This window comes from Dreissena polymorpha, chromosome 5 (assembly GCF_020536995.1).
Source record: "Dreissena polymorpha isolate Duluth1 chromosome 5, UMN_Dpol_1.0, whole genome shotgun sequence".
Taxonomy (NCBI): Eukaryota; Metazoa; Mollusca; class Bivalvia; order Myida; family Dreissenidae; genus Dreissena; species Dreissena polymorpha.
This window is the reverse complement of record NC_068359.1, coordinates 118,090,076-118,104,602: the sequence shown is the minus strand read 5'-3', so window position 1 is coordinate 118,104,602 and position 14,527 is coordinate 118,090,076. Positions and strand designations below refer to the sequence as shown.

Here is a 14,527-nt window from a genome sequence, read left to right as displayed (position 1 = left end):
ATTATGCATGTTTTAAATATTTTTCAATGCATAATTTGTTCTGTCTTTATCTTATAAAATGGATTCACGACATTGATAATTCTTAAATTATAATTCATAGGCAGGCGACTGTTTTTATTAAATCTGATTCAAGTTATTTTGTACAGTCTCTGGTAATGATAAATTGATATGGTGCAAATAAATACCGCAACGGCTTATGTTAGGTTCCACAAATACGACTAATAGTGCACCATTTCCAACCATTTATATCCCATATCCAATCATAATATAAATAATGCCCTAGAGACTTGTCTGATTGAATCATTACTACATAAAACCATCTCACGTTTGCCATAATTCATTCAATGCAGCAAGTATGATGCGATTTTTAACCTGCTTACATAACGTAACTAGACAGTTTGATTCGATTTGTTTTGTCTACTAGAGTCAACAAGACTACCGTTGAAATGCCAACTGATTAATTGCTATTGATATTCACAATTTATATATATCAATGAGACTATTGAAGAACACGATATATTCTTCCGAGACGGCTCTTGAATCTCGTATATATACTATACAAATTAACCTATATCGTCAATCATGACGGAAGTTTTCGTATAAAAGTAATGGCAATACCTCGCAGCTTTAATTTTACTTTGTTTGCGAGAAAGCTAAACGTGTGTGGGCTTATTTTCCCTAACAAAGGCTACTCAATATTTTAGGTCAGTCCTTCTTTATTACAAAGATGCGTTTCACCAATTTTCGAAAATAATAAATGTTAGGATCGATATATCTTTCTCTCAAAAAAAAATAAAATTATATATATATATATATATATATATATATATATATATATATATATATATATATATATATATATGAGCATATCTTGTATAACATGTCTGAACTGTATTGCGTTAAACAATCACTGTGTTGTGTGACCATATACATGTTTACATTATATGTATGATATTGAATAAAAAAAATAAAAAAAAGGATCGATATATGTAATAACGATTTTGACTGCATGATATAGCTATGCCGGCCTTTGAAATTTCTCCTTTTTATAGGTTTGGAAATGATTGAAAATGAAACCGATGATAACATAATCGCAAATTAATACATTAACCACGGATTCAACACTTTAATCCCGAAATAATGAAGCATTGTGTTTCAATGTCTAATATTATAAAGGACATATGTATCAATGAAATTACTTTATTAAATGTGATCGCTCTGGAAAAGCTTTTTGTCATCGGTGTTTGTACAACTGTCAATTCTCTAATAAGCGTTTTCCATTTATAAACGTCAAATGCTATTAAGACAGTGATATTAAAGGCTATGACAGACAGTAAGATATTCTAAAGCATTATTTATTAATTTCTTTATAACACGAAGTTGTATTGGTGCAGTAGTAGCTAGTTTAAAAAAAATGAAACGAATAAAACTCACATGGACATTTGAGGTTCCGGTATCCAATATTTTACGAATAGTTTTAAATTAATATGTATACGTTAACTCAATTAAATTCATTTGTCTAAGTTTTGCGTCCTTGTATCATGCTTATTTACCACCAACATGCTATTGTTTCCTTTTTGGTTCATCACGGTGAAGGAGCGCTTGAGGACTTAATAATAATAAGATATATAGGTAGCTCGATCGACACACTTGAACGTGCACAAGAAGACATACACACGCATACATGCGACCGTTGCATGTAAACTTAAAGAACAAAATCGGACGTCAACTATAGTCCATCCTTTATGTGTTGTCGATAGTGAATGATAGAGGCCATTCCGCACGTGTCAATCTTTTTTTAAATTTGATTCGAATGTAAATGGATGATAATGTTTGTAGGAGAAGCTCAATTATCGTCGTGTGAGCATCATGTATAGTGAGTAATACGCTGATGTTCTCTCTGATCACAGCAATACCATCAATGGCATTCTATTCCCTATCACTTAATAAATAGCACATATGTACAGGTCCAAATATACAATACGCTATCTAAAAACTTGTCCACCCTGTCGCGATCTGAGAAAACTGGGTTTAATGCATGTGAGAAAAGTGTCGTCCCAGATTAGCCTGTGCAGTCGCTTTTATGGTATTTTTAGTTTTAAAAAAGTCCCTCCTTACCGAAAATCAAGTTAAGGCTGAAAGTGTCGTCCCTGATTAGCCTGTGCGGACTGAACAGGCTAATCTCGGACGACACTTCACTCACATGCATTTAACCCTGTTTTCCCAAACGCGACTCGTATGTTTTTTCTTCGCATATTTCCCAGGGTGATCATGATGGTATTTAGCATAAAACATTAAAGCACAGACGAGAAAACAACAACAAGCAGGCATTAAACATTGAAGCACAGACGAGAAAACAACAACAAGCAGGCATTAAACATTGAAGCACAGACGAGAAAACAACAACAAGCAGGCATTAAACATTGAAGCACAGACGAGAAAATAACAACAAGCAGCACATTAACAGTTTGTGTCGCTGAACAATCTATATGAATCTCAACACTTTCGTAGACGATATTACCTTTAAGCTTTCCTAGCGTATCGTCAAGAAATACTCAGTCTGCCTTGTTGGTCATATTGTCATAAGTTGCTAAAGAAGACAGACAAAAACACTTGACAAAGCGGGCGTAAGCTGATTTATTATTTTGGCAATAATAATAGAGATCTCGTGATAAACCTGTCACTTAAAATAAATAATGAACGTGTGCTAATCATTCACAATGAGGCAAACACTTCGGGGTGTGTGGAAGAATTAACATTAATATTAGACCGAGTGAAACGTTCGCTTGCGAGCAGTGAAGTTATGTAGTACACATAGACGTGTATGAGACTGCAAACATCGTTCTTTAAACAGTGCATATGATTCACTTTGTTTATTATCAAAACTAGTTACTCTGTAATAAATAAGTCGATTCTTCCTACAGACGTTTGCCAATCTCTACGATACTTGGTGTACACTTTGTCTATGGCCATTTAGTGCCGAATGAAACGTGATATTTTGAAAACAGCTGTCTGTGAATGAAATCAATCTGAATTAGTTTGTGTTGCTCAGTATAATTGCTAAACTGAGCGTTAATACTCTTAATGGCATGTGTTTCTATATAATTGATCAAATAAGTTTAAAATATGTAAAAATGATGGATCGATCATAAGTTACTCATAGTGTAACAAAACATATGTTTACACACAGTTCCAATTCAGATCAGGTAAGAATTACTCCCCGACGGAAGGAGTAAACGATGCCCATATCAGTGTGTGTGGACGGGGAAGGGGGGGTGAGGATTAGCAATAGATAGTAGGTATCTGAAGATAATGCCTTACTTTTCAGATCATTCTGACCATCTCCATTGTTAGAACGTCACGAAATGTATCATGGTTTTAACACTCTAAAACAGGAAGTTGCACAAGTTGACGACACTTTGATATTGAAGCTCAATGAGGCAATTATTATATCATTTCACGCAATAACAAAACGGTCTCCTTTTACTAAGGGCAGATTTGTTATTAAACATGTTCATGATATGCATCATGGCCCATAATGTAGTTACTTGATGCTGTACACTTGAACGTTCTGTTCTATACAGGAAATGCACATCATTTACAGAAGTGTTTACGTCAAGACGACCTGTTCAAAAAAGTTGGTTCGTACCAAACCAGTGTGCACGCGATCAAATATGATTTACTGCAGAACGACGTTCTGGGTTTATAAAATAAATGTACTCGTTATCTTGGTTCCCTACATAATGGGAACACTTCTTAATGTCCGTTACTACTACGATATACATCACACTGCAGATTAAATTCAATTTATACAAGTAAAACAATTAATTAATATGTTCTCGTTTATTTGTATTAAAATGCAAGAAACGCAACATTCAATGAAAAAAAAAGGTTTCAATAAATTCAATCACATGAACTAATGTGTAGTCGTTATATTGTTATTTGCTGAGAGATGGCATACAAACCATACCCCGAGTCTTAATAAATGTTGTTTTAGATCTATGCAACATCCTAAAGCTCGTGCAGGTAAGAATAGCTCTAGACTTATTTATTTTATATTTACATTAAACAGATGTATGCACATCATGTTCGTAAATATTGAAAAGTTGTGTATGATTTCATCGACATTCCGCCAATACAGTAAAGTACATACGAAAGCCTGTCTGTCAATCACCGCATTTGCATGCACACTCCTTAATGACTGTTCAAATTAAATGTCTGATTAAATCATACCAAGCACCCATCATTTGCAATAATACATTCACTGCAAGAAGTTTGCTTTGATTGCCAATCCAATTTGCATTCCGAATGTCAGAATTTCTGCGGATATTTAATATAAAAGACGCGACATCAATTTTGTATACAAAATTGTTTTTCTTTAACTCTGATATTCAAATGAAACTGCAAATTCGTTATACCACGTGTAGATTCACGTTCATACAATGCACGTGACGAAACGTGCTCTTGACGAACTGCGTTGCATGCTCATAGCGAAACTGACTGGACATTTTCTGGGAGACACGTGGGCTAATAAATGTGCCAGTATTTAACCCATTTATGCATAGTTGACTCTCCCATCCTTCTAAACTTGATCAATTTATTTCCAAAAATTAGGGTTGTCTAGTATACTTATTTCTATCTTTAGAATATTTCTTACAGAAATTCCTTTAAGCAAACAGCGAAGACCCTGATGAGACGCCGCATCATGCGTGACTTTCAAATATTAAACGATCAATTCATAAGTCGAAAAAATCTAAGTTTATCAAAATCCCGATCAGAAAAACAACACTTTTATATGTTTTATCTAACGCTGTCAACCGATAAATCCAGCATTCAATTTTGGCAACATTTTCTAAAGCCAATGTAGGCCTTATCACGTAAGCTCATGTATGAACATGTGCTCTGTTGTGGATTGTTACCGACCTAAATGAGAATGCTATATAAATATATGTTATGGATATGAAACTTATAAAACTCCATTTATGTAATAGTATTCAATAATTTTTAATGATTTCAAGTTTCAAGTTTATTTGAACATAAAATCCAGAATGTCAAAAGCCCAAGTGGACAAATTAAGCGTACAGTGTTTACAGAGTAAATTATCATGATTATACAAAGTAATAATACGTACAATTGCAACAATACATATATTAATATATTTTTTACATAAACTGGGTCTTAATATGAAATTAAAGTGACTAAACAGATAAAGGCGTGAGCGTCACAGAAGAAGTCTTAGGTTGTACACCTGCTACTTGCTTCATAAATATTCGTGTTCATGAATGCAAATTGAAAATATATACACATTACCGGGATAAAAATGTTGATTATCGTCTGTTCGTTCCTTTAAGACAAGTTACATAATGACTGGATAATGGAAAAATATGTAACAAAACACATTACACTAACCGTATTTTTATTACCACAATGGTCGTCACCGCTATGCGAAGCATCAGGTACTTAAACCTGTTTTAAGGGGTTTAAGACAGCATAAGACAGGTAAATCGTTTATTGTGGTTATATAGCTATCTACACACGTGCAGTGCATTAGCTTGTTGATTTCTTTAATGCTTCCCTAATTGATACATTGATTATTATTACTACGACCGAATCGGTTGCAACCCCAAATTCCAGGATAAATATTTCGTAACACCAACGCTAATGTTCTAAACATTCGGGAAATACAATAATTCTCTTTAACTGATTAAATTAACCCATGTATGCCTAGCGTCTAGAAAAAAAGCCTTGTCAAACAGCGCAGACCCAGATGAGACGCCGCATGATGCGTCGTCTCATCTGGGTCTGCGCTGTTTGCTTAAAGGAATTTCTGTAAGAAACATTCTAAATATAGAAATAATTATACTAGACATCCCTAATTTTGGAAATAAATTGATCCAATTTAGAAGGATGGGAGAGTCCACTAGACATACCGGTAATTGGGTTAAATTTGTATCCGCTTTCTGAGTCGTTGATACTGTTTGTCTCTCAATAATGTACCCGCTAAATCTCGTGTTTGAATAAAGGTGCGTTGTTTGCCGTTTTCAAGAATATAAATAAAAGCTATAAAAGTACATATTTGAACGCCTAGCGTTATTGAAAATTAGATGGATTCATGCTAAAAGAGTATTTATGTGGTAAATTTAGCCTTGGTGTTTGCAGATAGTTCTGACCGGTGTGCCATATTGGTCAGAAAGAGAAAACAATTTATCAGCATCAGTGCTAATATCGCTTATTTCTGACTTCGGGTCTTCAATCAACATGCATCCCTCTCCCTGTAGATCTTCTCAGGTTGAATATTGGTCGACAACAGGACTCTGAGTGTAAAGACTTCGCTCCAACAACACGATAATTGATAAGAGCATACAAGTTAGGAATAAAGAAACTGTAACTCTGTTAAAGTCGAAACGGATGACGAAACTTTCTCCGAAATTCTGGATAAACTACATTATCATTAAACAACACATACATAATATACAAACATTATTAAAGCAGCATTATAACATTTAATTATGATAGAGCAGATTATCAACGACTAAATGAACGCAAGTTAATGCAAGGAAGGTAATAACAAGTCAAATAACTTCCAAAAATATGTTAATCGAGAGTTTTGTCACAAGTCATAAAGGTAACACATAGTTGAACATCGATTTTTATAAACTACTTGCAGTGCAAAACAGAATTGAAAGCACCAGATTTAATTAACGACGAAGTTACTCGTTTTATTTTCGTCGAAATTGAAATATCTGGTTTCTTTCGGTTGAGATTGGTTTTTATACTTCTATATCCCACGCCGGGTATGCGAATACTTCGTTTACGGACGGCACTTCACTTACAGAGAACAACAAACGCCACGCGCGAGAGGTGAGTTCTTCAGCTTTTTTGTATTTATGTTCTGTTTATTTGGTTTTTAGACACAGAACATTGTTTGGGTGATTAATGGTATAGCACTTCGTATTGCGAAGAAAGAAATTCTCAAAAAAACGGTGAATTATTAAAAAAAACGATAAAAGTCCATCGATAATCAGCATGAATTGAATGATCAGTACATATTTAAACAAAATAAACATACTTGGAAATAAATCAAGAACGTGCTTACTGTTCGAAATAAAAGATCAATATATCCAGTAATGTTACAACATGTTACATTTTAGTTTACTAATGTATTTGAGAAAATTCAAATGCTTTAAGAGTCGCATGCACATTTTTCATCTGCACTTCGTTTACCGATCATCTAAAAAACAATGGCACTTCGTTTCCCGACATCTAGACACTTTTTTCCAGATATTACACACTCGTTTTTTGTGAATCAAAAATGCAGAATTCGCTGTGGAATACTGTTAAAGTAAGCAGGCAATAAATAAAAATGTATGTACTTAGTACGCAAATAAAAAACGAATTACCGAAGCATGTTCTTATCCCTTTGAAATATGATTATGATTTGGTATAAATGTGAAAGATAAATGTTAAACAAATTGGATATGTCTAATGAGTAAAATCTATATGACCATATATTTTTAATTACGTTCTAAGCGATTGATCTAAAGCATTTATCTTTATGTTCAAATGAAGGTACTAAGGCTATTTACTTATATATTAGATAGCATGTCATGAATAATCACTCTGCTTAAACTGCCTCTCAGAGATTAATATCAGCAGCGATGCAGGTTCGAAATTCTATTGGAACTTTTTGGCTCAATGCCAATAAACGAAAATAGCAATAAAAGAACGGGCGGGGTTGATATAATCACACGACAGTGGTGTAAAAATTATGCATATCCGTCTTTGTTTTTAATATAAACACAACACATGCTGCATATAAAGTTCTATCCAATATAGCACCCTAAACTTCGTTTGTGGGGGTATACTAAGCACTGACTCCATAATATGACATTTAAACATTTTATGTACGCATTCCTTTTTTCCAGAATCAGTTGTTTTTACGATTTAATTTTAACCGTGATTCTTAAAACTCAACCAATACAGTGATTTAGGGTCAGGTGAATCGCACTTCGAGCAAACGTTAGCGTTGCGTAAAGGGAAGTGCTCCCTATAAGCAGGGCTCAAAATTAAGGGTGTTTTACAATTCTCTTTTTAATTTTGTTGCTACGCATAAGTATCGTCTTGATGATGCGATTCAAATAAGCACAACCGACAAAGGAATTTATAAAGAACAAATGTGTATTTGCCTCATAAAGACCCCTTCACTACCGTTATCTAGAGCCCTGCTTAAGTAAAATTAAACACGATTGTGTTGATCCGCATTATCCGTACACATTTATTTAATAATAAATATTATCTTATTTGAAAATTGCAATTATAATCAACATAGTATAAATTAATAGTAATGTGATTTTTGAAAAATATATTTTCAAAATGTTTCGTATGAATAGCCATAATATAAATAAATGCTTTTAAGATAGAAGATAAAACTCAGTTATTAGAGTGCCCGCTTTGTTGAAAGTCTCTGTAATCTGAAGTGCCCTTTATCGGTAAACAAAGTGCCTGCAACTTTATGTATGCCACCTATTACAACATGCACTATCTTTGTTTATATTTCATTGAATGCTATCAAAATTTCAGTATTTGAAGCACAGTGATTACTCTACATGCTGGAATAGCAAACAATTTCTTGCAATAATTCTAAGTAGTTTTATTTTGTTAAAATGTTTACTCTTCATTCAGTTTATGCTGTTTTCCGATCGAATTTTCTATTTTTTGGGCAAAACTGTACCATTCTTCCGTGAAATTGTGTATTCCCAATACAAAAGGATACACCATTTATCAACTCGACCATGTGTCTTGTCTTAAAGACTAATCTTTAGGATATAACTTTAAATAAAACAGAGGAACTTACCTCTAGCGCGTGGCGTTTGTTGTTCTCTGTTAGTGAAGTGCCATCCGTAAACGAAGTATTCGCATACCCGGCGTGTATCCATAACACTGCAAATTGATTTTGCTTCATAACTTGGTCACCCTATTTTTTATTACCGGATGTTAACGGTTTAGCGATACGATAAATTTTAAAACGTATAATCAGGTTAGTCCAGCCCGACCCTTTTGTTTGTAAACTGCTGCACTACTTGTGCATTCATACCGTAGGTACTTATTGGTAGTAATATGCGCAATTTAAGATAGTTTTTATAGTCGATCTCAATGAAGTTAGTGGCATTTACCGTTATACAACAATCATTGCTTGTTAGCAAAGGTTATTGGTAATACAATCGCGAATCAACTTAAAATTCAGTTACAGACTTTGGCATGTTTAACCCAGTGCTCCTGCGTCAGAACATGTGCCTCGTATGAGATTACGACAAAGTTCACATACATATACAATGTATTGATGAACATATTTGTTTTATGCATTTATTGTACACATGATAAGGAGAAAAATTCTAGTTCACTATTCATTTATTTCAGACCGATTGTTCCAACGATTCAAGACAATACACACATAACAATTAAAGGGGCCTTTTCACAGATTTTGGCATTTTTTTAACTTATTCATTAAATGCTTTATATTGATAAATGTAAACATTGGATCATAAAAGCTCCAGTAAAAAATCAAGAAAAAAATTTAAAAAAGGAAAAGAACATTGCCCGGAGCAGGTTTCGAACCAGTGACCCCTAGAGTCCTGCCAGAGTCCTGAAGTAAAAACGCTTTAACCTACTGAGCTATTCCGCCGAGTACACATTATTGACGTATTTTATACCTTATATAAGCAATCTTCGTAGTTTCACAAAATTTAACGACAAAAACAGAACTCTCCAAATTATTCAATCGTTTCGCGTTGCAACGCTTTATAATTTTTAGGTTTTAAAATCGTCAAAAGATGCATATAATGGCTATATTAGAGCATGGTTAATGTTCAGTATTACTGTTTCCTCACAAATATCATAACTAAAACGAAAACTTACGAATCTGAAACAACTTTTTTCAATTTTGTCAATTTACCAAAGCGTGAAACGATCCCTTTAAAGCTGCATCATAGCCTTCAAACGGTCTATACAAAACAGTGGCGGCTTTAACCAGTTTAAAGCCACCCAAACCTCGCACCTCCAAATGAATCACACAACTACAAATATGCATTCAACTCGTAGCAACGTAGTTCAAATCCGTTTGCGTACTTGAATGATACATAATTACTTCAAACCTAATATTTAACAAGTGACAACGATTGCTTAAAGGGGCTTTTTCACATATTGTGGCATTTTTTTAGTTTGTCATTAAATGCTTTATAATGATAAATGTAAACATTGGATATAAAAAGCTACAGTAAAATATCAAGAATAAAATTAGATAAAGAAAAAAGGTCACCCTCAGCAGGGCTCGAACCACTGACCCCTGGAGTCCTGGAGTAAAAACTTCCCTACTTAGACCACACGGCTATCCTTCCAGATGCAATGACGGCTGTATTGTATACTTAATATAAGCACTCCTCGTGGTTTAACAAAATATAACGACACCAACAGAACTCTCCAAATTATAAATTCATATCGCGTTGCAACGCTTAATAATTTTTTAAATCGTCAAAAGATGCTTATGATGGCTATTTTAGAGCATGGTAAATGTTCAGGTGTACTGTGTCCTCACAAATATCATAACTAAAACGAAAATTTGCGAATCTGTAACAACTTTTTTCAATTTTGTCAATTTACCCAAACGTGAAAAGGCCTCTTTAATCAGCGATTAAGTTATTGTTTTACTAGAAACGAGAAGACGCTTTCGAATGACATTGCATTCTGTATGGATGAATGTGATTCCGCGCTTAAGTCGGTTATCGTTGGACAAAGTAAACGTGAAACCCGTTTAGGGAAATCATCTCGGTCACTACAACATATAATTTAGGACAAGCGTGCAGGATACAATTGTTACAAACCATAAAATTGGTCAAAATATGTGTCCTTTGTATGGAAAGCCAAAGGGGACCCCCGCTAAAATACATATACTTATATAGTAAATATCAGGATTTTCATTTTCCGCGGAACTTTCACTTTCCGCGAAAAACCAAGGCCAGCATAGCCATAAAATACTGCATACAAATCGAAATCTAAAAAGCGCGGAACTTTCATATATTTTCCGTCGGAACAATTATCTTTCAACCCTGTAGAGAATGCGGGCTCAAATAATCGCGCGGAACCTTAATATTATCTACTCTGTACAAATAGTAGTGTATAAAATCGCGCGGACCTAATCCACAAAGCGCGGAACACAAATATCTTCCGCGAAAATTAAGCATTGAATTACTGTTCAAATCTCGGGTTGCTATGTAAATTGCGGGTTGCTAATGTAAAATCGCGCGGAAGATTCATTACTCCGCGCGATTTTCAATAGCATTGAATTACTGCACGAAATTCGGGTTGCTATGTGGTTACGCGATAAAATTTGATTGGTTCCGACACCTAGAAAGAACCAATCAAAACTCGCGTCTTATCCAGCATTCATGCAGTCATCATGATGACGGTTGTTTCACATTAACACAAAACCTTTTAAGGGCGAAAGAGTGATCAATTTTGATGACATTAGCGATGAGGTTAGTATTTAACATACATGAATTATGAATTTTAATGCAATTAAAACATCGAGTGTTGTTTTCACGGTTTGTCTATATGCAAACGTCTCTGTTAAAACATAAACACCCGCAAAAACACGTCATAATCATATGTCGTCAAATAATGAAATATAGTGTTTGTGTGTAAGAAACATCTTCCCTTAAGCTCAGTTAGTAGAGAGCCAAGTTATTGTTATGGCAGTCGTATGCTCTAGTCCAGCACCGTATACATCTTCAATTAAAAAGAACAAGAACAAGGCTTTACAGGCAATTCATCCCAAAGGCAACTCGTACCTTGGTCAACTCGTACCCATTTTTAGCTCGGCGTTTTCGGAGAAAACCCGAGGTATTGTCATAGCCAGCTCGTCGTCCGCCGTAGGCGTCGTGCTAAAACCTTAGCATTGGCTCTAAAATCAAAGTGCTCCACCTACAACTTTGAAATTTCATATGTAGATGCACCTTGATGAGTTCTACACGCCACACCCATTTTTGGGTCACTAGGTCAAAGTCACTGTGACCTCTAATATAAAACTTTAACATAGGCTCTAAAATCAAAGTGCTTCCACCTACAACTTTGAAACTTCATATGTAGATGCACCTTGATGAGTTCTACACGCCACACCCATTTTTGGGTCATTAGGTCAAAGGCCAAGGTCACTGTGACCTCTTCTATAAAACTTTAACATTGGCTCTAAAATAAAGTGCTTCCAACTACAACTTTGAAACTTCATATGTAGATGCATGTTGATTTGTTCTACACGCCACACCCATTTTTGGGTCACTAGGTCAAGGTCATTGTGACCTCTAAAAAAAAATAATCTGACAAGCACCTGTAGCAGAGCGTGGCACCCGTTATGCGGTGCTCTTGTTGTCAACTCATACCTCATTCAAACTATTCAACTTGTTTCATTTGTCTTATTTTGTCACAATTGTAAAATTCTTGAAAGACATCAACCACAAGTGTCAATTTTCATCAACACTTTCGCTGCTTATACATATCTGCAACAGACAACTTGCGTGAGCAATGCTTAGATAATTTAAGTGGAAACATCAAGAGGAAAATAAAAATTGTCTCTATGAGTTTGACTTATAAGCTAACCATCCTACACCTATTTCTGTATATCGGGTACGGGTTTAGTTTGGGTAGGTACAAGTTGACTAAAAAACAGGTACGAGTTGACCACAATGGGTAGGTGTTTACCACGGAACAATTTGACCGGCATGCAGAACAAGATTATTGATTATTATATTTAACTGTCACACAAATCTGAAAGATAACACAATGTATTACAAACACAATGACTGTCAAGACATTCTAAACTCTTACAGTTAACATATAACAGGTGTACACATCTGATATACTGACCAAATTAAATAACTCAAGATTCACACCAGATACGACACAGTTTCAAAACTCGACATTTTGTCTGCATGCCACGCCAATTTAGTCCAAAAAATTTGATTTAACCAGTGAATTCTGAGCTATATATCTTAAAGCAGAATGCACATTATGTCTAAAAAGTGTTTTTCGGCTAATTTCTGGTATGAACTATCTTCACACATAGCATCTGGTAAACCTTCAGATAGCAATAGCAGAATGCTAATAATGAGTATAATGTTCTGTATTGTGGAAGAAATACATGTAGTAAAATAATATGATAGTATGAAACATGGTTTTTGTATTTTATAGCTGTAGCAGTGTTCCCAACTTGAACATCATCTTCTGTGTACATATCTGAGGCAGAGCCAGCTTGCCCATCTGACCTCTGTTGTGGACAACCGAGTAAGAGCCAGCTTGCATGTCATTTGTTGTGGACATCCGTGTTAGAGCCAGCTTGCACGTCCTCTATTGTGGACATCAGTGTTAGTGCTAGCTTGCATGTCATCTGTTGTGAACATCCGTGTAAGAGCCAGCTTGCACGTCATCTCTTTTGGACATCAGTGTTAGAGCCAGCTTACACATCCTCTGTTGTGGACATCCGTGTAAGTGCTAGCTTGCACGTAATCTGTTGTGGACATCTGTGTTAGAGCCAGCTTGCACGTCATATGTTTAGGACATCAGTCAGAGATAGATTGCATGTTATATACTTGTGGACATTAGTCAGAGCCAGCAAGGACAATCTCTGTTGTGGATATCTGTCTTAGAGCTTGCACGTCATCGGTTGTTCACATCCTTGTAATAACCAGCTTGCACATCAACTGATGTGGAAATCTGAGTCAGAGCCAGCTTGCACATCATCCGTTGTGGACATCTCTTTATGATTCTACTCTTTGCTTAGATTGACACTGTGACTTTAGTGTAATATGTTACAACCTTAAGCTATTCCTATTGTTGAATAAAAATATTGTGTCATTAAAATATATTTTGTTGGATAATTTGTATGTTGAGTTGTATTGTTTGGTCATTGCAAAGTATCAAGTTATTTTGAGACAAGAAAAAGCTCATCTTTCATCATGTATTTATATTAAAATTCTTGAATGTTAGTGAAGGTACAGTTCATATAATTAAAAGCAATTTTAATATGATTGCTTGTGTTTTATTGCACAGTGAATACCATCTTGTCTTTATGCTGACATATAGAACGGAAAAATAGTAAACTGTCGTTTTTATATGCAATGGGATTGTATATGAAGACTTGCATGTTCAGATGAAAAAATTGCCATAATTTTTCTCTTTATATTTTATTCCTGCTAAATGGTTGATGCAATAAAGTTAAGTCTTTAATGACTTGTGTTTCTTGTAGTATTATTTGTAAGCAAATTTGGCTGTAGTATTAGATGCATGCTGTACAAGATACTGTAGATCAACATTATATTGTTTGAGTATGAATAGATAATTCAAGGTGCACAGCCATTAATTTTGCCCTCCACCATCTCCGATTTTGGTTAGACAGTTGCAAGTTACTTGCATTAGTATGAAGTCTTAAAATAACTTAAGTATAATTGCTGTTGTGTTATTATTAACCTTTTCCTGCTCT

The 14,527-nt window shown here is 34.8% G+C and overlaps 2 protein-coding genes and 1 long non-coding RNA gene across 3 annotated transcripts in view; 2 read left to right on the top strand and 1 right to left on the bottom strand.

Moving 5' to 3' along the window:
• Nucleotides 1-14,527, top strand: part of LOC127832060 (uncharacterized) — a 194,152-nt gene that overhangs the window by 123,094 nt on the left and 56,531 nt on the right. The gene's annotated exons all lie outside the window — the stretch shown is intronic.
• LOC127832059 (triosephosphate isomerase-like) overlaps nucleotides 1-14,527 on the bottom strand; it is a 199,547-nt gene that overhangs the window by 138,687 nt on the left and 46,333 nt on the right. The window lies entirely within an intron of this gene.
• LOC127832069 (uncharacterized) lies at nucleotides 10,971-14,274 on the top strand. The gene is made up of 2 exons (XR_008026668.1): nucleotides 10,971-11,531; nucleotides 13,240-14,274. It is a non-coding gene; the product is annotated as an uncharacterized LOC127832069 (long non-coding RNA).